The sequence below is a fragment of the Haemaphysalis longicornis genome, unplaced genomic scaffold (assembly GCF_048455015.1).
Source record: "Haemaphysalis longicornis isolate Haplotype H1 unplaced genomic scaffold, Haemaphysalis longicornis Haplotype H1 scaffold_2, whole genome shotgun sequence".
In the NCBI taxonomy this organism is placed as follows: Eukaryota; Metazoa; Arthropoda; class Arachnida; order Ixodida; family Ixodidae; genus Haemaphysalis; species Haemaphysalis longicornis.
In genome coordinates this window covers 144671610-144696116 of record NW_027526295.1, presented here as the reverse complement: position 1 = coordinate 144696116, position 24507 = coordinate 144671610, and the positions used below count along the sequence as shown (strand labels likewise).

Genomic DNA, 24507 nt, shown 5'->3' with positions numbered 1-24507 from the left:
CTCTCCCATTATTCTCCAATTACCTCGGTCCTGTACCAACTGTGACCAATTTATCCCCTCAAACTTCTTAATCTCATTTGCCCATCTAACTTTCTGCCGCCGCCTGCAACGCTTGCCTTCTCTAGGGATCCACTCTGTTACCCTTAATGACCAGCGGTTATCTTGCCTTCGCATTACATGCGCAGCCCACGTCCATTTCTTCTTTTAAATTTCTACTAATATGTCTTTAACACCAGTTTGCTTCCTGACCCACTCCGCTCTCTTCTAAATGGTAAGGAATGTTAATGACCAAAGTAGTGTAAATTTTGCTAAAAGCAATAAATTGACAAGGCAGATCAATCACTTGCTACATGCGAGTCCTGATAGAGAAAAATGGGTGTATTGAAAGGCGCCAAAGTTTTATTGTTAATGCGCCATTGCAAAAACTAGGTTAGACGCGCACTACATCGACCTGTCTGGCAGCGCAGAAATCTAGTGCGTAGCAACCTAGCAGGTCTGCGAATGCTCCGCATTTCCTGCGCAATCCTAAAACATTTCGAGGTAAGCTACTTGGTTTGAAAAGGCAGACTCACAGGTAGAATTTTGCAACAGCTATTGTTTTTCGTGACACTTAGACAGAACGAGAAGTTTGAGACAGATGCGCACCCAGAATTTCACCCCCCCCCCGTGCTTCACGCTATCTTGCTCAAAGAATGTAAAGCATAAACAATTGTCTTTTTTGCCATATAAGGGAAAACAGCGTTGAGGAACTATATGGTGGTAACATGTTGGTGTGGACGAGAACCATGATTGTGCATGCGAGCTCTCGTCTGCTTATGTTCTATTTATTCATTTTGCCAAGTGACATAACGCAAGCAATGCACAAAGAAGGAGACCCTGACGGCTGGAATGTAAGTACAGCATCGTTTTTGGAGGTTGTAAATAGTCGGAATACCGTCTGCCAAACGCACATTGAGGTATTACTTGCTTCTAAAGCGACTCTGCGACACTTCTGATAAACGCTTTTACTCTTTCGTTTGCGCCTGGAAGCACTGCTAAAGCTATAGTCATCGACCGCCAGCATAATGCGGCACTGCGTAATTCGGTCATCGCAGCAGATACGCCTACCCCTGCTTTTGCTTTTGCTTTTCTGACTTGTTTCGAAACTGGCTATCGAATGCATTCATTGCTGACAGTGAAGGAAAGCCGACCAAAAGCCGCTACAACGCTGTAATCACGGAATTCAATCGGTCGAAGAACACCCACACTTGAAAATAGAGAAAGATCATTTGATTAAGTAGCTAAGGTATCTAATGGGCATGGAGAAGTAATTTTTTTGCTGAGGTAATTTGCGAACTCCTGATTTAAGTAGGCGATGTGTTGGTGGCTACACTGTGCAAGGATTTTAGATTTTGGAAAAGTTCAAAAAAGTTTTGCAAGGTTCTTTAATTCCAGGTGCGATTGTGAGCACTATCGATATTGGGAGTCTTTTTATCGGCCGCGCTAAAGGTTTTCGTAAAATGACAAAAAAATGGCCGTTGATCTCCTTACTTCGCTTCAGACTTACCAACAGGCAATGATTTTAGGACACCCCTGCCACGTTACCACCTCCGTTTATCCGGACCCCCCCCCCCCCCTCACTACTCAAATACTGAATGCAATATACGTTCGTTTAAGGAATTTCTTCACTCGTTTCACCTGCTAGCGCATTTAGATTGGCTGTACCTTTCGTGCCTGTTCTGATTTAAATTGCTAGTGTCCACATATGTTATTTTAGCGGTTACGTTTTCTTGTAGGAGTTACTTCGGAGGGGTTACTTCGGAGTAACCCCTACTTTGTAGGGGTTACCCCCTCACAATTTCACCACAGTTTCCTCCTTCGTTTTCCTGCTCGTTGCATTTCATCTGTCGTTGGTGACCCCTTCGTTCGATCGGTTACAACAATAGGGACGACGTCACCGTGGACCCACGAGCGAGCGTTAAATTGTTGCGCACCAAAAGTTCCTCGTTCTTCTCTACTTCAACCAGCTAGCTCGTCGAAAACTTCCAGTTCTTCGTCTTAGTCATTTCAGGAGTTCTGTCCATCTTGCTCACCGTGCACGGACTGCGCAGCATCTCACCCTGGACTGACGTAGCCCTCCGGGCAAGTCAGGGTACGTCGCAAAAAAGGCCCTAGGTGAGCGACATGTGTCACTTGCGTCTTTCTACGGCGTCGGCCGTCCGCGAGAAGCCGGGAGGGGACGTAGTTGACTTTACGCACGCGGTTCGGGACTGCAAATGTCTCGATGTAATGCGCCAGCAGCCTCTCGCACCGTCTCCGCTAACGCGAAGGTGTCGGAAGCAACCCCCAATAAACTTTTCCTTACTTGAAGTACCGATGACAGAGCTCTGTCGTAGCGCATCTGCACCGAGTGAGGCGGCGGGCTTCTTCGGCCCTGCAAAGTGTCTCGACGATGGTGCGGTCGTTGTGAACACACAAATGAAAGATAGTGTCGAGAGACTTGGCGGCGAACGTGTATAAACAAGGTAGAAAGGGCTGTATCCCGTGTTCTCGTGGCGGGCCGTATTGTATGCATAAGTAAGTATATGCGAGACGGCTTCCCAGTTTTTGTGGACGGAATCCGTATACACGGCGCCTACGTTGATGGGGGCCCGATTGGTGCGCTCACTCAGACCATTCGTTTGGGGGTGGTACGATGTCGAATGGGGAAGTTGTGAAGCAGCAAGGCGAAGTAGCTCAACAATATTAGAGGTGAATTTGCGACCACTGTTGCTAATGATGACGGGGCGTTATAGATGGCGAAGCAGAATACAGTTCAGTGGAAAGTTGGAAACCTCAGTGGCATTGGCGGATAAGATGGCCGCGTTATCAGTGTAGCGGGAAAGGTGGTCGACGGAGACTATACTCCATCGATACCATTCGTTGATTGTAAAAAACGGCCAAAGAAGGTCGATACCGAGTTTCTCGAATGGAGAGCGCGAAGTAATGATCGGTAGGAGGTGGCCAGGTGGAGTCGATGTAAGTCGCTCGTACCGCTGACGTTCGAGGCAACTCGCCACTTAGCGCTTCGTCAGCTGGAGCATCTTCGGCCAGTAGAAGCGCTGGCGCGTGTAGTGAAGCGCGCGAGCAAGTCCTATAAGTCCGGCAGTGGCGTCATTGTGCATGGCGTGGAGAACCGAAAAAAGCAAACTTTTCGGAACCACAGGTAGTAGTCGAGAACCTGTGGACGAGAAGTTCTTGTAGAGAAAGCCATCGCGAATGCAGAAATGGCTTTCTGCTGGGCCTTCAGGGGCAGTATCGAGCAGGGGTTGACGGTTGTCATCTCGTCGTTGTTCACTCTCAGACCTATGGGCGCAAGGGAACTCTGTTTTTACGGTGGCAAGACAGTCGTCAAAGTTTTCAGACACGTCATCCGTTGTTCGCATTGGTAGTCATGAAAGACAATCTGCGTAGGAATTCTCGCGGCCGCTCGTATAGGGGACCGTAAAATCACACTCTTGAGGCCGCAAGGCCCACCTTGCCACCCGGCTGCAAAGATCGCGAAGGTTCCCAAGCCAGAGCAGCGAGTGACGGATTGTGACGATGGTAAAACTGCGGCCATAGAGGTAAGGTCAGCATTGTTGCGTGGTGAAAATTGCCGCTAGAAACTCTTGTTCCGTCACGGTATAGTAATGACAGCTTCGCTCAGTGAACGACTGCCTGTGGAAATGACGTGTTAGACAAAGACGTCACCATGATGCTGAACAAACACGGCCCTGATTCCCACTCCGCTGGCCCTCGTGTGAGCATCGGTCGGAGCCAAGGGATTGAAATTACGAAAGAGTGGCCCCGATGTAAGCTAGAACTTGAGTTGGCAAAACTCTTCGTCACATTCAGCAGTCCAGGAGAAGGGGGGTATTTTCATAGGAGGCGGGTAAGGGACACGCGACGTAGCAAATCGTGGCAAAATGCGCAGAAAACACGATCACAAAACATGAACACATCTCAATTCCTTGTAAACTCGGGATTTGGTATAAGAGGCTACAGCTCTTGTCTTCTTCGGGTCTGGTCAGACTATATCCTTTTAAATCAAGAGGCCTAGTACAAGAGCTTGCCGCTTACGGAAAAGGCATTTTTTAAAAATTCAATACGACTTCCGCGTCCTGGATGCATCCAAGCGCAACAGCTACGTGCGCGTTGTGCTCGGAGAAGGTCAGGTCGAAAAGGGCGTCTTCATCCAAATAGCACGCACACGGCCCATCTCAGTCCATGTAAAACCCTGTTCATAAACCGTTGGAAGGTGACACACGCGTAACATAAGCCTAAGGGCATAACATTAAATTTCTATAGTCCATCTGGGGTGACAAAAACGGTATTTTCTTGGTCTCGCGGATGCATAGGGATCTGCCAGTAGCCATACCTGAATTCCACGGAAGAAAAGTAGGAAGCTGAGGGGAGGCAATCAGCAGCGTCATCAATCGATGACCGAGGATACACATACTTTTTGTTGACGGCTTTCAGACGGCGATTGTCGACGCAAAATGGCCACGAGCCATCCTTTTTTTCGAGAATGACGGGGGCTGCTGAAGAGCTAGAAGACTCCTGAATCACGCCTCATTTCAACATTTTGCCGACTTGGCCACAGGTTGTTTTGAGCTCTGATGGGGATACTCGGTAAAGTTTCTGTATATTTGATGTTGCCGACCCACATGCTTAATCTCGTTTTCAACACCGTTATGTCTCTCTATGCACAAAAGCATGAACTGGTCCTGTTCTGGGTCCCAGGACACGCTGGGATCGCTGGCAACGAGTTGGAAGACGAGAGGGCAGCTGCTGCTGCGTTAAGGGACACTGTAGACATAACAACAATACCCTATGCAGACCTCAAGCCACACATAAGACAACACTTGCGTAGAACATAACAAACACACTGGAGTGGACAGACAGACAACAAGCTACACATAATAAAGCCACACCTCGGACGATACAGAACCGATTCACATAACAGACACACAGAAGTTGCCTTAGCAAGGTTACGGATAGGCCACACAGAGGTAACGCACTCCCACCTGCTCACTGGATCACCAAGACCCATGTGTAGCGAGTGTGGAGAGGGCCTATCCGTGATTCGCATACATACTCAATGCAAGGCACTTGACGCAACACGACTCAAACAGTTCCCACAACTATACATACGACATATTCCACAACACCCGAAGTGTTTTTTAGGAGACGAGCCAATCTTTTCTGTGAAACGTGTTTTTGAGTTCCTTTCAAATTTTTACACCTTTTACACCTCATTTCTTATCATGCATGTTGACAACCTGGTTCGTTGCACCAGTCATCTTCATTGCCTTGTGTTTTGCTTTATGTTTGTTTTTACTGAAATGCTTTTCTTTTTAATTTCACTCATGAAATCACTTCCTTTTGGCGCTCTGTCCTCAGTCGGCCTTGCGCCGTAAGTGTGCACCCATCATCATCAACAACGTGTATGACGTGGTGCGTCCGAGATGCTGGAACTGACTGCGTGGTCCGGGTCCTAGAGAAGTGAGAAGACGGCGAAGTGCCGGGAAAGAACGTTGGTCTGAGTCCACCGTTTGTCATAGCAAATATTTATCTATGGTCTCAAGGAACCTTGCTTAGGAGGCAGGAGACGCAGATGGAGGAACGCGGGCATCGGTCAGGGAAAAAGTTGTGGTAGAGGCATATTCGTGGAGCGTCGCGATTGGCGAGCACTTTGGAAGCACAGCGGCTTCGTTAGAATTGTTTACCGCCCGTAGCTTGGCGCGGTCACCGGTATCTTGGAGCATACAGCGTGTACTCAAGACGTTCTTTGTACGGCTCTCCTGGACTGGTTCTATCTGGCTTCTAACGCTTATGAGGAAATCATAGGTGAAGCAAACACAGTAAATCTTGTTGAGAGCGCAGGTACAACGCTGTCTTTTAATCTACAATGCTAGAAGATATTCGCTGATGTGTATTCCTTGAGAGGCGCCAGAAGGTTGTCCGGTATATACATTTATTGATTTCTGCTACAAACCCTACTCCCGCACGCTATTGCTATTAAAATATATAAAAAGCAATGCCCAATACGACGCCAGGCTTAGAGCGAGGAATTATGGTGGAACTTGGCCTTGAAGACTTTCCCACCGATGTAGGCACCTGTTGAGCAGGTCCCTAATGGTCGCATCACTTCACCTGCAACTCCACAAAACGTCACCAATTGGTCCTAATCAAATACCACTTTTTGCCCAAACCCGGCCAAACTCCTAAATTCGTGACAGAAACAGAAGATCCAGTGTCCGCTAAGGCACTCATACGTACTCAATCAATCAAAACGTACACCTTCTTTTTAACATTATTACCGTGTACGGGCAGAGCTATGTTCGCAGAAGGCTGTCTGGCGACCTCACTCCATTGGCCACGGCCACTAGTTTCCCAGCGGAGGGGAGCGGCGTTGGGGAGATCCAGAATGACAGTTGGGTTGAGTAGGCGGCTGAGATTTCTATGTGAGGCCGGAGAGTTGTTGCGCGCAAAAGTTTGCTGGAATGCGTTCCGCCCAGGCACATCTGCCGGCGTCAAAAAACTGTTTCCGCCGAGATCACGGCTGTATGTTGCGCGCGAAAATGCCGGTCGTCCTTCAGATCGTGTTGGTTGGCGGCGAGGTCGACAACGCCGCGGGATGGGCCCAGGCAAGTCGCAGCGGTAGCAGAAGTGAGGCATTCGCCAGAATTCGGGGTGAACGGCACTGCCTTTGACGGTAGAACGTCTTGCATAACCTGAATTCCCAGTTGAGTACGAAGACTTACCGCACCCGGTGCGGTTCTAGTCCCTGCAAGCGCGGGGGTGTGGCTTTCCGTGGTCCCTGAAGATCGTTGGATTGAAGCGCGTATTTTTAGGTTGAAAAAGCACTCCCAGACTTCTGCTGCAGAGACGTCGCCCATATTCTCAGGACCCCAAGTGAGCTCTTTCTGCCGCAACAGTTCCTTATTCACGATGCGTCGTACCGTGTCAGCAAGGTCGGCCGATGAAGCCAGGTCAGCTGTAGCGACAATATTCACATTGGCAAGGCCCCCATTCTTCGTCGTAATGCGCCGCATATTCAATGCTTGAAATGTCCGAAAATATTGAATGATATCCGCAGTGATGCTGAACTGGTATTTGCAAATCAGAAATTTATGGACATCTTCAGCGTTCCCCTTAAGAAGGTGACCTACTCTGTCCTCCTCGGACATCTCTGAATTCACGATCCCGCAGAGCTACAACTCTCCCTCAATGTAGGCTTTGTATGTTTGGCCCGGCACCTGATCTTTTTTTAGGAGGGTCTGTTCAGCGTTCTGTTTAGCAGCGGAGTCGCCAAAGCATTGTCTTATTTAGGTTACAAAGCGTTCCGAACTCGTAAAGGTGTTCTCGTCGTTTTCAAGCCACACCAACGCCGTGTTGCTTAAGGAAGTTACCACGTTGGTGAGCTGAATGGTTGCGGCCAATTTATTGTTCGTGTTCACTTGTTTGTATGTTCGGAGCCAGTCACCCACGGGTTCACCGGACCCATCAGAGAAGATGCGTGCCTCGGTGATGTTGCAAGAGGGTCACTAGGGCCGCTCGTTGACCCTCTCGATCGTCGGGCGTTGCGGCAGCGCTGGTGGCAGACCAGAGACTCGTCGGCTCTGGCGAAAAACTTGGGTGGGCTCGAGATCCGCTGGGTAAAGGTGATGTACCTAGCACCTCTACCATTACTAGTACGCGTACTAAGTGAATCTTTATTTGTGGGCCCCCGCACGGGGCACCTTGAGTATTCATGGTGACGGTGAGCAGCGACACCGCGGACCCCGAGCTCCCAACATAAGCCGTGTCCAACCGTGGCGAGGTGTTTAAAGGTGAAGCGTAGAAGCCGTAAACGGTGGCCGTCGGAGCCTTGGTCAAGCTCCGGCCGATGGTCTCCCTGCCTGTCTACCGGGCAGGGAGCTCCGGGACCTCTTTGACTACCAGGGTAAGGTCAAAGGAGAAAGTACCCCCGTCTCCCTGCTTTTATGCTATGCCGTATGGTTTCCAAATTTTCTAAATCCAAAGATCGGCCCCTAAAAGGGGCCGCACCGAAGTATCCTTTCGTCCGTTGCCAACGACGAGTTTCCCAAAGCCGGGCAACTATGCTAGGTTTTAAGTGCGAATGCACTTCTTAAGCGAGCCTGAATCGTCCGCCGCCGTAGTCCGCATAGCAACAGCTGCGGGTACGCGCGCTCCTCGTATTCCCTAGCAACGGGGGAAGATGGGCGCGCGCTGCCTGGCCGCTGACATGGCACATACCCACGTGGGGGATTGGCCAGGAATCGGGCGTGAGAAGGGCTAATGCACCCGCTTAAAGGAGTGCTGACACGAAATTTCAAAGCTGAAATCCGCTCTAGCAATCAAGTACAACGACAACACAAATAGGTGTCTGTGAATAAATGCATCTTTCTTTCTTTGTAGTTGTGTGTGTGTGTGATCTCTCTTTCGCGAACATTACCGAACCGCGCAAATTCAACTCGTGCATTCGCACTTTCACATTCTTCCCCTCGGGGAAATGCGGGGAATTTTTTGGTAATTGAATCTGTTGATGCATCGAACCCCCTTGCCACAAAGTCTGTCTTCCTGATCTCCAAATTTCTTGAGGGCATTGTTGGTCAATCCTACAAAGCCAAAAAACTTAGAACAGGAGAAGTTCTTGTAGAAGTGAATGACAAGCAGCAAGCTACAAATCTCTTGACTGAAACTCGCATCGCAGATCTCGACATCAGGGTCACACCCCACCGCAGCCTTAATAGCTCCCAGGTTTTGATCTCTGAGTCAGATCTGATGAATGAAACTGAAACCGATCTGTTGGAAGGCCTAAAGGACCAAGGTGTGACAGCAGTGAGGGGTATCATGATTCGTCGAGATAACAAGGAAATCCTAAAAAAACATGTAAAATTCACTTTCGACCATTCCACAGTTCCTGAATCAGTAAATGCAGGTTTCATTCATTGCCTCGTCAGTCCGTACATCCCCAACCCGCGCCGGTGTTTTAAATGCCAGCGGTTTGGGTATGGCACTACCGCCTGCCGTGGTCGACTCACGCGTCAAGTGCGCACAACACGATCATCCATCTGACAACTGCCCATCGAAAACCCTCATCTGTGCTAACTGCCAGGGACCCCACGGGGCCTACTCTAGAACATGCGAGAAATTCAAACAGGAGAAGGAGAACATCAAGGTGAAAGTCACTGAGAACCTTACCTTCCTAGAGGCGCGAAAGAGGTTCGCCTCTTTCCCCCTGGGGAGGTACGCCGACGCAGCTCGCCGGGGGGCGGAGCGGCGTCTGGTGTCCACAGGGACGCAGTTCAGCGAGGCTGACCTGGTCCCTCCGGCGTCCCTCCCCCCCTGGGTTCCCTCAGGCAGCCCAACCCGCCACCACGCCGCTTGCTGAGGCAGCAGCGGTTGTGGTGCCAACCTCTTCCGTTGGGACCGGTGCCGCTCCCGCCGCTGCCTCCCCGTCCTCCAGTGCGTTGGAGGGTGTCAAGGGGATGGACATCGGGGGCCCCGCATCGGCTCCCACCGTCACCGCACCGCCCGTGCCACTTCTGGCGTCCCTGACGCCCGCGGCGGTGGCGGCTCAAGCGAAGGGTTCCCGAAGGGGGACCAAGTCCGGGGGGCCCGGTTCGACGGGTACCCCCAGGACATCTGATGACGAAATGGACGTCGCGCCGTTCCTGCCTGCAACGCAGCGCAATGAGCGGCCTCCGACGGTTAAGCCAGTAGAAAGGCCTAAAAAGCCTAATCCAAGAGAAACAGCCCCGAAAGACGACACATGAACACACACAAACACACACACTCTAGTCATTCTTAAATTTAAATAATTGGAACAGATAACATCATCCAATGGAACTGCAGAGGCCTCCTTAAAAATCTTGACGATGTGTATGAGATTCTGCATGCCAGTCAGCCAAGTATCATGTGTCTCCAGGAAACCTGCCTCAATTCTAAACAAACAAATTTCTTAAATAGGTACATGGTATTCAGAAAGGACAGGGTTGGCTGCACCCATTCTTCAGGAGGTGTGGCCATTATCGCCCGGAAATCATTAGCATGCCACACTCTCTCTTTAAACACTGTCCTCGAGGCTGTAGCGATCCGTACAATAATATTTAATAGGTTGATAACGGTATGCTCCATTTACATCTCTCCTGATTTTGCACTTCTGAGCTCTGATTTCGAGGCACTGTTTGACCAGCTGCCCGAACCATACATTCTAACAGGCGACCTTAATGCTCACAATTCTCTTTGGGGCTCCTCCAGAACGGATGCCCGAGGTCGCCTGATAGAGAAATTCCTTACATCTTCAGGAGCATGCCTTTTCAACAATAAACAGCCTACAAACCATAACATAGGACACAACACATACTCATATCTTGACTTGGCTGTTGGCTCTGCAGTTCTCTTTCCTCTTTTCGAGTGGGGTGTGGGCACTGACCCATATGGCAGTGACCACTTCCCCACCTCACTAACATACATAGGTAAAGGCCCATGCAGTCCATCTTCCCATAATAGGTTCAATGAAGCACGAGCTAACTGGAATACATTTACAGAGACATCCACACAACACAACACATCCATAGGACACCTACACGTTGAAGAAGCTACCCAACTGCTCACGGCGCACATCCTCGACGCCGCCGAAAAGTCTATTCCCCACGCCTCTTGGGCCCCGCGGAACCAGCGGAGGCCGTGGTGGAATGAGGACAGTAGGCGGGCGCGAGAGGCCCAGAACAAGGCGTGGGGTATCCTCCGTCGGTACCCCACGTCGGGAAACCTCTTGTTCAAACGCGCCAAAGCATTCGGAAAACGTGTGCGCCGTGAGGCAAAAAGAGATAGTTGGCGCTCATTCATAACATCTATAAACTCATACACAGACACACGCAAGGTAAGGACACGTATACGCAAACTCAAAGGGCAACAGACACACAGCCTGCCCCTGGTCAGCACAACAGGGGACACACTGGAAGACCAGGCTGACGCACTCGCACAATACTTCCAACACGTGTCCAGTTCAGCGCACTACACGAACACTTTCCTGAAGTATAAAGGCTCTAGTGAAAAGAAGTCCCTAGACGACAACAACAAATCACAGACTTCTTACCACTCCCTGTTTTCACTACATGAGCTGAGGGCTGCTCCGAGCACGTGCAAACCCTTAGCTCCAGGCCCAGACAACATTACATACACAATGATACAACACCTACACGCAGACACACTTGAAGCACTTCTACATCTATATAATAAAATGTGGCTTTCGGGGCACATTCCACACTCTTGGAGGGAGGCAATTGTAGTGGCTTTCTTGAAGGAGGGAAAGGACCGTCGTCCCCCTCAAGTTACCGTCCAATAGCCCTGACGAGCTGCCTGTGCAAGCTCTTCGAGAAGATGATCAATCGCAGGCTCGTGTACTTCCTCGAGTACAATGGTCTTCTCGAGAGCTGCCAGGCAGGCTTCAGGGTGGGGCGATCGACGAACGATCAACTGGTAGCTCTTGACTCATACATCAAGGATGCCTTCGTGCATAAGCAATACTGTTTAATTGTCTTTTTCGACCTCGAGAAGGCCTACGACACCGCTTGGCGTTATGGGATCCTTAGTGACCTCAGGTCATTCGGTGTTTCGGGTAATATGTTGAACACCCTTGTTATTTGTCAGAGAGAACGTTCAGAGTAAGAGTTGGTTGTGCACTTTCAAAGGTTCACGTCCAAGAAAATGGCGTGCCGCAAGGTGGCGTGTTGAGTTGCACTCTCTTCATAGTAAAGATGAACTCTCTTGGAAAGGCACTGCCACCAACAATCTCTTATTCCCTGTATGTAGACGACGTGCAAATATCTTTTAAATCATGTAATATGTCAATATGCGAACGTCAAGTCCAGCTTGGTGTCAAGAAGCTTGCCGGCTGGGCAGACAAGAATGGGTTGTAATTGAATCCTGCAAAAAGCTCCTGCGTTGTGTTCTCCACGAAGCGCGGGATCCTTCCGGACCCAGACATTACTCTTAATGGCGTGTCGCTTCCTGTGAACAAGCAGCACAAGTATTTAGGTGTTGTGTTTGACCAGAAACTCACATTCATTCCACACATCAAGGAACTTAAACATAAATGTCTGAAAATAATGAATATTCTGAAGGTTCTCTCCCACCAATCGTATGGTTCCGACAAAGAACTCCTACGACGGCTCTATAGTGCTTTGTTTGTTTCTAGTTTGGACTATGGCAGTGTGGTATATGGGTCGGCGAGTAAAACAGCGTTACGAATTCGTGACCAAGTGCTACACTTGGGGCTTCGTCTCGCCTCGGGTTCTTTTCGCACTAGCCCTGTCGATAGTCTGTATGTCGAGTGTAATAAGTGGAGACTTCAGAATCAATGAACACACATGGATTTGCTTTATGCTTTTAAGATTTCATAACTGAATAACCACCCTTTTTATGCTGTTTTTAACGATACATCAACGTCTCTGCTCTTTGTAAATCGCCCATTAGTTCCTCTGCCCTTTTCACTTAGAGTGAGAGAGCGAGCCTCGGATCTGAGTGCTTCGTTTTTAGGTGTGTACAGGTCATCCTTTTCAAACATTTTACCACCTGCAAATTCGCCCTGTGTCGTGCGACCTTTCTTTTATAAAACTTGACGAAAATCGGGTACCACGAGCTGCAATACTGCAGCACTTTCTCTCTTTGCAGTTTAAATACACATGTGCAGAATTTTATAGTGACGCTTCTAAAACCTCCACTATGGTGTCGTGCGCTGCTCATGGTCCAAATTTCAATGCAGCGAGATCTATGGGTGTGCACACAATTTTTTTAGCACAAGCGTATGGAATTTTACTGATTGTACGACACATTCTTGAAAATGAAATTCCGAATTCTATCATCTATACAGATTCTTTGAGTGTTGTTCGCGCACTGTCATCGCACAAGCACTCCAAAAACCACATAGTTAATCTTGTATTCAACACTATTATGTCCGTGTATGCACAAAAGCATGAGCTGCTCCTCTGCTGGGTCCCAGGACGCGCTGGGATCACTGGGAACGAGTTGGCAGACGAGAGGGCCGCTGCTGCTGCACTCAGGAACACTGTAGACATAACAACCGTACCATATACAGACCTCAAGCCACACATAAGACAGCACTTGCGCAGAACATGGCAAACACACTGGAACGAACAGACAGACAACAAACTACATGTAATAAAGCCACATTTGGGACGGTAGATAGCTGACTCACACAACAGACACACGGAAGTCGCCTTGGGTAGGCTGCGGATAGGGCACCCCCATGCAACGCACACGTATCTGCTGACGGGATCTTCTAGACCCCAGTGCAGCAGGTGCGGAGAGGCCCTATCCGTACTGCACATACTAATCACATGCAAGACACTTTACACAACACGACACAAACACTTCAGAGAACTCTACAGACAACATATCCCCCTACATCCGTCGCTGTTTCTTGGCCATGGTTTCCGTGAAACGTGTGTTTGAGTATTTGTCAGACGTTCAGTTTTTAAACCTCATTTCCTATAACGCATAATCAAATCTGGCCCCATACACCAGCCATTACCATTATCTTTAACTGATTATGTTCGGTTGACACGTTTTTTTATCCACCTTTTTGTGGTAACCACTTCACTTCATTAAATAACCTTTTCTCTGGCGCTCTTTGCCCTTAGTCGGCCTTGCGCCATAAAAACCCAACCATCATCAAAATAGCTCTTGTTCAAAAAATGCTACACGAGTGATGAGATAGCGATGTGTAAAGGTTGACGTGTTCACTTAGCAGGACGGTAAGAAGCGCAACTTCCTCCCAAACAGTCTTCGTCTGGGACTGGCATATCGCTTTACCACGACCCTTGGCTTTCAAGACAGAAAGAGACAACTCTGTAGTTATTATACTACTTTTCTCCCCTCGCTTAGGTCTTAACTAACTTTCCTTGCAGTTTCTCCGAGTCGGGCAGACCGTGCAAAATATTTGGCAAGATTACGATCTCACAAACGGCACAACGACTTGTTGGAGGTTTACTACGCTGGAAAAGTGCAAATTTACACGTCAAGTTTTGGTGATGCTTGAATACTTCAATTACACAAACAGTGAATGGTAAGACTGGATTTTTTTTGTTGTATCTTACTCAGAAAAAAACCAACTTTGCGAGGTCCAACTTGGTAGTTTTAATGCCATGGCTGGTTTGCTTTTTTTACTGGTGAGCTGTACGGATTCCTAACAAATTGCATTAGGGAGTGTTTGAACTGAAATAATAAGCGAGGCTTCGCTTCTTCAAATATTGTAGGATAAAATACGCAAAGATTTTTAATGCTGTAGAAGAGGTCAGGTTGGACACCTCGTGCTTGCTGATGAATGTGCTTTGGATTTATTACACTGTACCTTTTAGTGCACCAAGCATCTGTATGCTCAGCATTCATTACAGACAGTTTCAACTGTTTTTATAGAAAGCAATGTATATTTAAAGAACGAAATTAGCAAAAAGGATTGGCATAGCATTTGATCAAAAGACGACCGAACAGCAGCGTGTCACGCTGGAAGTTATCAATGCGAAGAAAAGGAGTCAGGTCATGGCATTATAAACTTTAAGAAAGCTGGAGCTCCCAAGCGGCAGTGCTTCATTATGTGACCTTTCTGTCCACACTGAACTTCTATCTTGTGTCTCCATTAGTGGTGCACTCATTCCTCCGAAAACCCAATTACATTGCATTGGCACTCTTTCAGTGATTTTGTATTGCAATTTATACTGGAGCCTTCCAGTTCGAAGCAAAGAAATAGATTCTGGTTACAACTCAAAGCAAATGCCTAGCGGCTATACCTCATTTTGATATCGTATACGCTAGAGCAATATTACGTGCCAACTTATATATTCAATGTACTAATTGTTGCTGATAGTTCAGTGACTCTCAAGCTGACCTCACCTACCCTTATTTATAATTCGCAATAGAGCACAGAGTTTCCAATACCAACCTATGTAGCAGGAAAAAGAGGCGCTGGTTATTACGGCAAGAACGTTTAACACGCCTTCGGTACATGTCACCTATGACTCCGCATCTAACGGACAGCAGAAATTGAATATTATAATTGGAACGGTTCAGCGGCAATTTGCGATAAGGAAAAGTGGCCACACCATGAACCGGCATAAAAGGTTTGCAGCCCTCACATGTGGAGCTACTTCTACCAAAAACTGTTCTGAAGAAACGGGTATACCTCACTGTAATCGTTCATTAAAAAAAAAAGTCGACCGAAGCTCCCTAGTAAAACTACAAGTGGCCAGCTGTCAAGTTCCCTTCGTTTTAAAAATGGTAGAAATTACGTTTTTTTACGTTCTTGGTTTGCTGTAAAATATGATTCTTTTCTCAAGTTTTCATTGCTCAGTAAATAGGTCAAAATAATAGCGATGTCACGAAAAACATTTCCTTCACACAAGGGTTTTTTTTTTCCGAAAACATAAATTATTTCTCAGAGCATGCACGTACTCTGAGAAATGCTATTCAGGCAAAGAACAATCGTTTAAATACGCAAACTACACGAAACATGCGAAGTACTAATAAGCATGCTGAGGGGTAATAAATAAGGGGAACAGATTACCGGAATAGACAGATAAGTCTACTGAAGAAGGTGCTTTGTGCGGTGGGCAGAAATATGTCCGCTTCTCTTTTAATATATGCGTGCCGGTGGAATGTGAAAATATCGGAGCCCCATGGAGGACACTGGGCATTGTAGTCGCATGCTATTACGCGTGGTTGTGGGAGCTGGTTCACGAGATTTTTAAACCCTGATTTCTATACTCATTTGTCAAGGGGAATATAAATACAGCATATTGTGACAAGTCTATGTAGCCATTACTGCTACCACCTGTATTCAATGTGAAGTCTAATTGCGCTTGCCAGTTACCTGTCTGAAAGAACGTTTTGTGTGCGAGTTGGAACTGCTCTCTCTAGGGTGCATGTGCAGGAAAACGGTGTGCCGCAAGGTGGAGTTTTAAGTTGCACCCTTTTTATTGTGAAAATGAATTTCCTTAGGAAGGCATTGCCACCGTCGATTTCCTGCTCAATCCATGTAGACGACGTACAATTATCCTTTAGGTCTTGTAACCTGTCTGTCTGCGAGCGCCAAGTCCAGCTTGGTGTTAACAAGCTAGCTGGCTGGGCAGATAGCAACGGGTTTAAATTTGATCCAGGGAAGTGCAGTTGTGTTTTGTTTTCCAAGAGGCGTGGCATCCGGCCGGATCCTGACATTCAACTCAATGGTGTCTCGATTCCTGTCAAAAAGGAACACAAATTTTTAGGTATAATCTCTGACGAAAAGCTCACGTTCATCCCACACATAAAACAACTAAAATATAAATGCTTAAAAACAATGAATATCCTGAAGGTTCTCTCGCACATCTGTTTTGGTGCTGACAAACAACTTTTACGTGTTTTTACCAGCTTGATAGGTTCATGATTGGTCTATGGTAGCGTTGTCTATGGGTCAGCCACTGAAACATCCCTCAGAATGCTGGACCCTGTGCTTCATCTAGGGCTCCTGTTGGCGTGTGGTGCCTTCCGGACTAGTCCAGTTAAAAGCCTGTAGGTACAGTGCAACAAATGGAACCTACAACGTCAGCGAGCATACACAGATCTCCTTTATGCTTTTAAAATTTTATCCTAACTCGCCATCCTTTTAAATCAGTTTTGTATGATACATCGATGACTGAACTCCTTTTATATCGACCATCATTCTCTGCGCCCTTCTCTTACAGAGTTAGAGAAGAAGCGTCAGAGCTTGCTGTCTCCTTTTTAGATACAACCCAAAGTTCTCTAACGGATTTTATAGCACCATGGCATCTCCGCCCTGTATCATGCGACACATCTTTCACACATGTAGATAAAAACCGAGCTCCCACATGTGCAATTCTGCAGCACTTGTATTTGCAGCAGAAGTACCAATGTTCTGAATTTTATACGGACGTCTCTAAAACTTCCACCTCGGTGTCCTGCGCGGCGCATGGGCCCGGCCTTAGTGTCACTAGAACTCTTAACAGTAATACAAGTATTTTTACGGCAGAGGCTTATGGTGTACTTATGGTTGTTAATCATATCCTTCGAAGCCACATCCCACAATCCATTATATATGCAGATTCCCTCAGTGTTGTGCGGGCGTTGTCGTCAACAAAGTCTTCAAAAAATCACGTTATAAATCTAATAGTCAAGGGTATTATGTCTGTGTATGTCCACAAATTTGAACTAGTCCTTTGCTGGGTCACTGGCCACTGTGGTATAGCCGGGAACGAAGCAGTGGATCGAATGGCTGCTGCTGCTATACTCTTAAATACAGTAGACATAACCACATTACCCTACACCGACGTGAAACCACACATTAGACAACAACTTCGCAAAACATGGCAAACACACTGGAGTGAACAAACAGACAAGTTACACTTAATAAAACCACACTTGGGGACCATACACCACCGACACATCCAATAGATACACTGAAGTCGCCGAGGCTAGATTACGGATAGGGCACACTCATGCAACACACTCGCACCTTCTCACTGGATCTCCAAGACATCTGTGCAGCAGGTGTGGAGAGGTCCTATCCGTGATCCACATCATCATACAATGTAAGGCACTCGACATTACACGACGCAAACACTTCCCACGACTATACACACGGCATATTCCCCCACACCCGTCATACTTCTTAGGAGACGATGCCATGTTTTCTGTTCAGCGCACCTTTAAGTTTCTATCAGAAGTTCACGTCTTACAACTCATTTCATTCCACCCATAGTTATATCCCTGGTCCTATACATCAACCACCTTATTTATCTTTTAACCACTCTTGTTCTTCAATCTGGCCCTTTATACCAGCCGTGTTCATAGTTTTTAACTGAATTTATTTCGTGTTCGCTCCTCATCAAATAACTTTTTGTTTGGCGCTCTTTGTCCATGTCGGCCTTGCGCCAATAAACTCAAACCATCAACATCAATTGCGGTAGCTCTGGCTGGCCTTGGCAGGATAAGAGGCACACCAGCTGATGGTCGGCTTTTTATTTGACTGTCTTCTCCGAGAGTTATGAATTGAGCTAAAAAATACAGTTCTTGATGCTTAGGTTGGTTTCTTTGAGGCGCATCAGGAATGGCACATGCTGCCGTAACAGCTGTTTAATATCACCTAAGTTTTTAACGTCATCTCCAGCTCCACCGCAATGCATCCTCGAAAGCCTCTTCTACGAATAGGAACCTTGTTACCAAGACAAGGTTGAGGTTATTAGCGGCAAAATCTTTTTTCAGTCGGATTGGCCTTGTAATCTGTTTTTTTTTATAAATTCTTGTGAGTCCCCACGCTGGATAGGTTTGCGGTGTTCCTTCGGCTTGCTTGAGCCCGAGATGGCCCACACGCATGCACGTATCCTCGAAAGGCTTTGTTGTTCACGAACTGAAGCGCTGGAATAGGCAGACCTCATGTTCTGCAGTGAGGGAATAGCCCTCTCAGTCAGGCTGTAGCTGATATGTTGTTGACCGTTCCCTGACCATTGTTTAGTTGACATGCAGCAGCTCACGCTGCTTGTATATGTGCGGCTTAGGCTAAGGTATATCTCTCATATAGCCACGTCTTTCTGCCTCGGCGACGGAAACACAAAACGTAAAACAAAAAAGTGTATTGTAGAGACATTGTTGTGCAGCTGGCTCACAACATTGACAAGCCCATATATCAAAATGCTGATTTCCTTGAGTTTGGTTTTCAGAACAATTGTGGTGATAAATTCAGGATTCCCCTTTTTAGGACTCGCACAAATAAAAAAACCTGGGTTGTGACTTTTTAGTACTAACGCTATAAAAGGCGTCTAAGCATAACCAAAAAATTCCAGACGCAAGGGAAGCACGTTACCGTGCAGCAGGATCAACTCGCCGATCACCATAAAGTGTCGTTTAGAAGAAAAAAAAAACTCCATCAAAACAAGGAATTGCATAGACTTCGCCGATACGCAGAAATTAAACTGCTTAAAAAAGCATACCAAAAACTTCTGGGGGAAAACGAGAAGTGTAAAGAGCTGGCAGTAATTCTGTATCACAAAGGAATCTCTCATCTCTTAAAAAGGTAGCTAATACGTACGACGTCGACATCTTCTCACGAAAAGAACAAGTTCGGTGATCTTTGGCACAACACTAATTAAAAAATTTCCCCGCATTTCCCCGAGGGGAAGAATGTGAAAGTGCGAATGCAGGAGTTGAATTTGCGCGGTTAGGTAATGTTCGCGAAAGAGAGATCACACACACACACACAACTACAAAGAAAGAAAGATGCATTCATTCACAGACACCTATTTGTGTTGTCGTTCTACTTGATTGCTAGAGCGGATCTCAGCTTTGAAATTTCGTGTCAGTACTCCTTTAAGCGGGTGCATTATCCCTTCTCACGCCCGATTCTTGGCCAATCCCTCATGTGGGTATGTGTCATGCACAGACACCTATTTGTGTTGTCGTTGTACTTGATTGCTAGAGCGGATCTCAACTTTGAAATTTCGTGTCAGTACTCCTTTAAGCGGGTGCATTAGCCCTTCTCACGCCCGATTCCTGGCCAATCCCCCACGTGGGTATGTGCCATGTCAGCGGCCAGGCAGCGCGCGCCCATCTCCCCCCGTTGCCAAGGAAGACGAGGAGATTCCTGGCCAATCCCCCACGTGGGTATGTGCCATGTCAGCGGCCAGGCAGCGCGCGCCCATCTCCCCCCGTTGCCAAGGAAGACGAGGAGCGCGCGCACCCGCAGCTGTTGCTATGTGGACGGACGGCGGTCACCGGAATTCAGGGTTGCTTATAAAGTGCATTCGCACTTAAAATAAAGGCGTGCGGATCGTCCAGCCGAGATAGTTCCAGATGCCAGAATCAGTGCCCTCAATGAAAAAGCGACGCTTCTTCCTGTAATCTGCTGCCATGAGCTGAACTATCCTGGGCTTACGAGGCGCTCACCTAAAGTTAACTTGAGGGGAGGTTGGCGCTTGTCAGCCCAGGGTTATATAGGTGTCTGCACCTTGGTATTCTGATGCACGATCACTGCGACTGCGCACAATTACCCCGCAAGCAAAAAGAAACAGCCGAAACTTGTGTTATCTAAATATAGGACCCGAGCTTTGAGCACCCCTCATACTTCATTGTGAATTTGAATTTCTTGACAACACGCGTTCACGTCAGCATGTCAATTTTGGTGCCTGTTTTATATTTACGGGAAATCCACAAGGTGGAGTAAATTACTGAAAAGGAAAATTTTACATCCAACTCAATGCAGCCGACCGGCTACCAAGGAAAGCTTGTACGAGGACGAGTTTTTCTTCAACTGCGAAGTTTCCGAAAAAGCTGTAGAGCTATCCTTTGTAGTTGTACGGCTGCATTGAGGTAGATGTCAAATTTACTCGGTAGTTGCGCACTGGCTCTTTTATAATATTTTCTATCTAAATAAAATATCCAGTTGTCAGTCAGCGCTCGTCCTCAGTAGTATTTTCATCTTCTCTTGTCATGGGCCTTGTTCGTATACAATAGACCCTATGCAAAATGCGCCCCGCCATCTCACGTCGACTCCGGTAACTAGGTCCGCCATTTTGGTACGGTCGTTTGAAACCGAAACCAAGTAGCAAAACATAGAAGGCGGGCATTGACCGCTCTTGGTGATGGACTACAGGAGTACAATGCCGGAGCATTGCTGCGTGCTGCAGTGCACGCAACGAGAAAATACCTGTCCAGATGGAGAAAAGGCTCGTGAAGTTCCACACTCTTGAACGAACTTTCTGGCGCGAACTATGCCGGCGCGAGCAACCTTTGTGACACGCTGAGCGCGATGCGCTGGGAGCGAATATGTGTCATTGGTTCGCTAAGCGCGGGATTTCGTAGTCGCTGTCCGGATGAAAAATACAGCTGCGTTGGAGTTCCGTGGTTCAGCCTTTGTATTATAAATGAAGCCTGAGCGTGCGTCACCTATTTATGACTGACAGCGGCGCTCGAGCGGGGAAACAGTACCACACGTTGTCAAAATTAGGCTTTATTTCTTCACTCGTCTCTGTGGCTCTACGCCCGCTTCATTTCATTGTTAAATGGTACCGCTTAGCCCCTACACGAGCCTTTATCTTACCTAGGGCTGTAAACTTTTCTTGCCGCACTACGCCGTCACGGCGCGGTTGAAAATTTCCTCTGTGGCGGGCGCGCACGGTATCGGAGTATGTTGTTAGTTTCTTTTCGGTGCATTTAGCCGCGTGTCGTTGCGGAAGTGGCGTACACTGTTTTATGATGATCTGACGTTGGAAAATTCGAGTTTCTGCACTTGGTTCCCGATTTGCCGGGCTGACAGGTTTGTTTACGTCAAGTTAACTTGTTGCCCATTGTCATTTCAGCCGCGATGTATTTACTGTCGAATATTTTGCGACTAAAATACACTCTCACTCCTCTAGTCGGTCACATACTGCATGCATGCCTCCGACGTAATGATAGTGACCATTGATGTAGGTAGTTAAAGCAATTTTCAAGTTTTCATCAAAAAAAAAAAAAACGGCCAGAGTTGCATCAGTCCGCCGCGCCTGTCGGTCTGCCGCGCTTGAGTGCTTTTGCTTTTTTTTGTATCCACAGTAAAAACCCAAGTAAATTAAAATACTTCGCTGATTTCTAGCGCGTGCAGTATAGCAAACTGTGGATATAAATGGAACAAAGGGAAGCATTCGTGCACCCCTGCATGCAGCTGTCTAGTAAACACGACGTTGCCCAGCCGCTGCGTGCTCGCGAGATGACCACGGCGAAATGTGGCTTGAATGCTTGCTGGTAGCTCATAGGTGACCCTCCAGGTGCCATGCCAGTGCCAGTCCTTGTCTCTGTTACTGTGTGTGTGTGTGGGAGGGGGGGGGGGGGTGAGGCCAGCAAAACTGAGGCAAAAAACCCATTCCAAAGGCTACCAAGTTTTCTCCCGAGCGCTTGCACGGCACTTTATTGCTGCTCGCATTGCTCCTGCACTCGACGTGCGCCGAGCAGACGCATTGGCAAGGGAAGGGAGGGGCCATTTTCTTGCGGGCTTCTCCAGTCAATGTCTTGGACACTCGCTGGCTTGATGCCCTGCTGTTTCAGACGTCCCCACTGTTGTGGCAGTTGTGCACGCAAGCTCCGGTGGCGCCTCTTTAAAACCTTGGGCTTGCAAGAGGACGAGTAGGTGCACAGCTGTCAGGATGTGACTGCATGCTCCACTGCAACCCGCCGGGCACTCGCACGCTGCCTCCACAATCTCCCCACTGTTTGTCTCAGAGGTGAGGCACACAACATATAGGGCCGGTCAATTTTTCTCTGGGAGCGAAAGCAGCTGCTAACCACATGGATGAGGCCCAACCTGCAAGAACAGAGAGAGTAACAGTAAATAGCACTCAGGGAAGAACAGGACTAGTCCGCTACAGTTTATGCTAAAGGGACAGAGCAGAAAGCAGTGGCCGCAAGGAACAGACTCAAAATGACCAGATTTTGTGTCTTGCTTAACACTGTTGCAAGGGCAATAATCTACACCTCAAACAGCAATGATGTCAAAATTGTTTTTCAAGTTCGAGCGTGCAAGTATCGCTGCATGCTTTGTTAATGTACTTTCAAGAGAACCTCACCGTGGGTAATGATACCAGTAACCGCATATTCGTGTTCGTCATAACTTAAGCAAGCAAGATTATGATTATCTGGAACTCACTTCCAAAACCTTTCGAGATAAACAAGTAAACATTCTGGCTATACCGATGACCCATCGAATTAAAAAAAAAAATTTAGTTCAGTGAGTTCGAGCTAACGAGGTTTTACGGTATTATCTGTTCGGGCACACTCAAAACATGCGCTTTAGAAAGTACCACAACCACCCCACTGCCAAAAAAGGACAAGCCAGACGCACAAACAGATTTTTGCGGCAGGACATACGCAATAAATAATGAAAACACACACAAAAAAGAAAAATCAAGGCGCATGTGCACTTTTGTAGTTGACTTCGCCGCAAAGCACAAATGCTTTGCGGCAAACGCGTCGGCTGACGACCGTCACGGAAAACGGCCGCAACCTTTCCGTGAACATCTGCGCCAAAAATCGTCCCGTAAATTCCATGTACAGCATTTGAAAATACCTAATCCACCCACTAGTGGTACGGTCTGGCGATTGTCGCTTTCCTCTTTCAGGGTTACTGCAACAGGGTCCCCGCTACGCATTTACATGGTAAACAACGGTGAACAAAGTGCTAAACAAATGCTCATTCCGGTTAACTCGCGTCAAGGAAAAAACAAAGATTTACTTACTGCGAGTCGCACGTGTTTGAAGGCGAGCAATGCGGCTCGGTGGCTAGGCGGCATGCCCTGCTGCGCTGGGCTCGGATGGGTCTTCGGCGCGGCACCGCGAGTGGTGTAAGTCCTCAGACACAGTCGGCAGCGCAGACGAGTCCTTCGTCCACAATCCGTGGTCGGGACTCGGAAAACGCAGTCCAGTTTGAGCCATACCGCGTTACCGTCACCTACTCTTCCACAGTAAACAATACGATACTTCGCGATCGTCGCCCGTACCAATATGGCGGACGGTCTTGTTTACATCAGTGTTGCTAGATCACCAAGCAATTTCGCATAGGGTCTATTGCAACCAACTGGCCCAAGTTTTCCTTGTGCTGTCTTAGCTCCGCATGAGAATTCATCACGAGGAGTAAAAACGAGAACCAACACAATCATAGTTCACGACAGTTGGCTTTTAGTTCACAAAATGTTTAAATTCTTTCAGGCAAGTGTTCATGCAATAGAGAAAGCGTTTAATAGTGTCCACGTTTAGGAATACGGTAACAGAAGTGGCTCCCGTATAGGGATATTGCTTCTAGCCTGAATGATTTTTATATAGCAGGCAGTGGTTATGCGGATGTTACTTTCTTTTGATCTATCATTCGGGAAAAGGGGAGATTGTTTGCTTTCTATGCAGTGCATGGAGAAGAAAATTTCGAATAAGGCAAGACTTCGAGTGAAACTATCTCTGGTGTAACAAGGTTCCAACCTATGTAGACAGCGTTTTCTCCTTGCACAGACGAGAGTAATACGTGCCTACTTTGCAAAACATCGTACGAGTACGTGTCTGTTGTAAGTACATAGTTGTTGCCCATTGAACAGACGGTGCGTTATTACAGGCGATTTCAGTACGCGTGGCATATGCTTACATCTCTCCGAAAAAAAAAAATGAAGAGAAATTACAATTTTAGTACAGGTACGACAATACGGTGGCACAAAAATAAAGACGGGTCCCTACACACGCATCGCACAGCAGGAAATAGAACAGCTGTCTTGTATTTAGTTCGTTGCTGCAATTGAATAATATGAGATGAATGCTTTTTCTAACGCAATAATTTTTCTGCACCCTTACGAGCGCCTTATTAGGAGGTTTGGGGATGTTTGGGAGGGTCACAAAGTTTGTGTGGGTATTTTGTTCAACCTGTAGGGCATACAATACCTTCTTCAGAAATTGTATTTCGTTATGGCTGCGTACAAG

At 47.4% G+C, this 24507-nt stretch overlaps 1 long non-coding RNA gene across 1 annotated transcript in view; it reads left to right on the top strand.

Moving 5' to 3' along the window:
- The first annotated feature begins 666 nt into the window (after window positions 1-666).
- LOC144169281 (uncharacterized) overlaps window positions 667-24507 on the top strand; it is a 32651-nt gene continuing 8810 nt past the window's right edge. Inside the window, exons 1-2 of the long non-coding RNA XR_013322414.1 lie at window positions 667-890; window positions 13944-14101. This is a non-coding gene — a long non-coding RNA (uncharacterized LOC144169281). The remainder of the gene's footprint in view (window positions 891-13943; window positions 14102-24507) is intronic.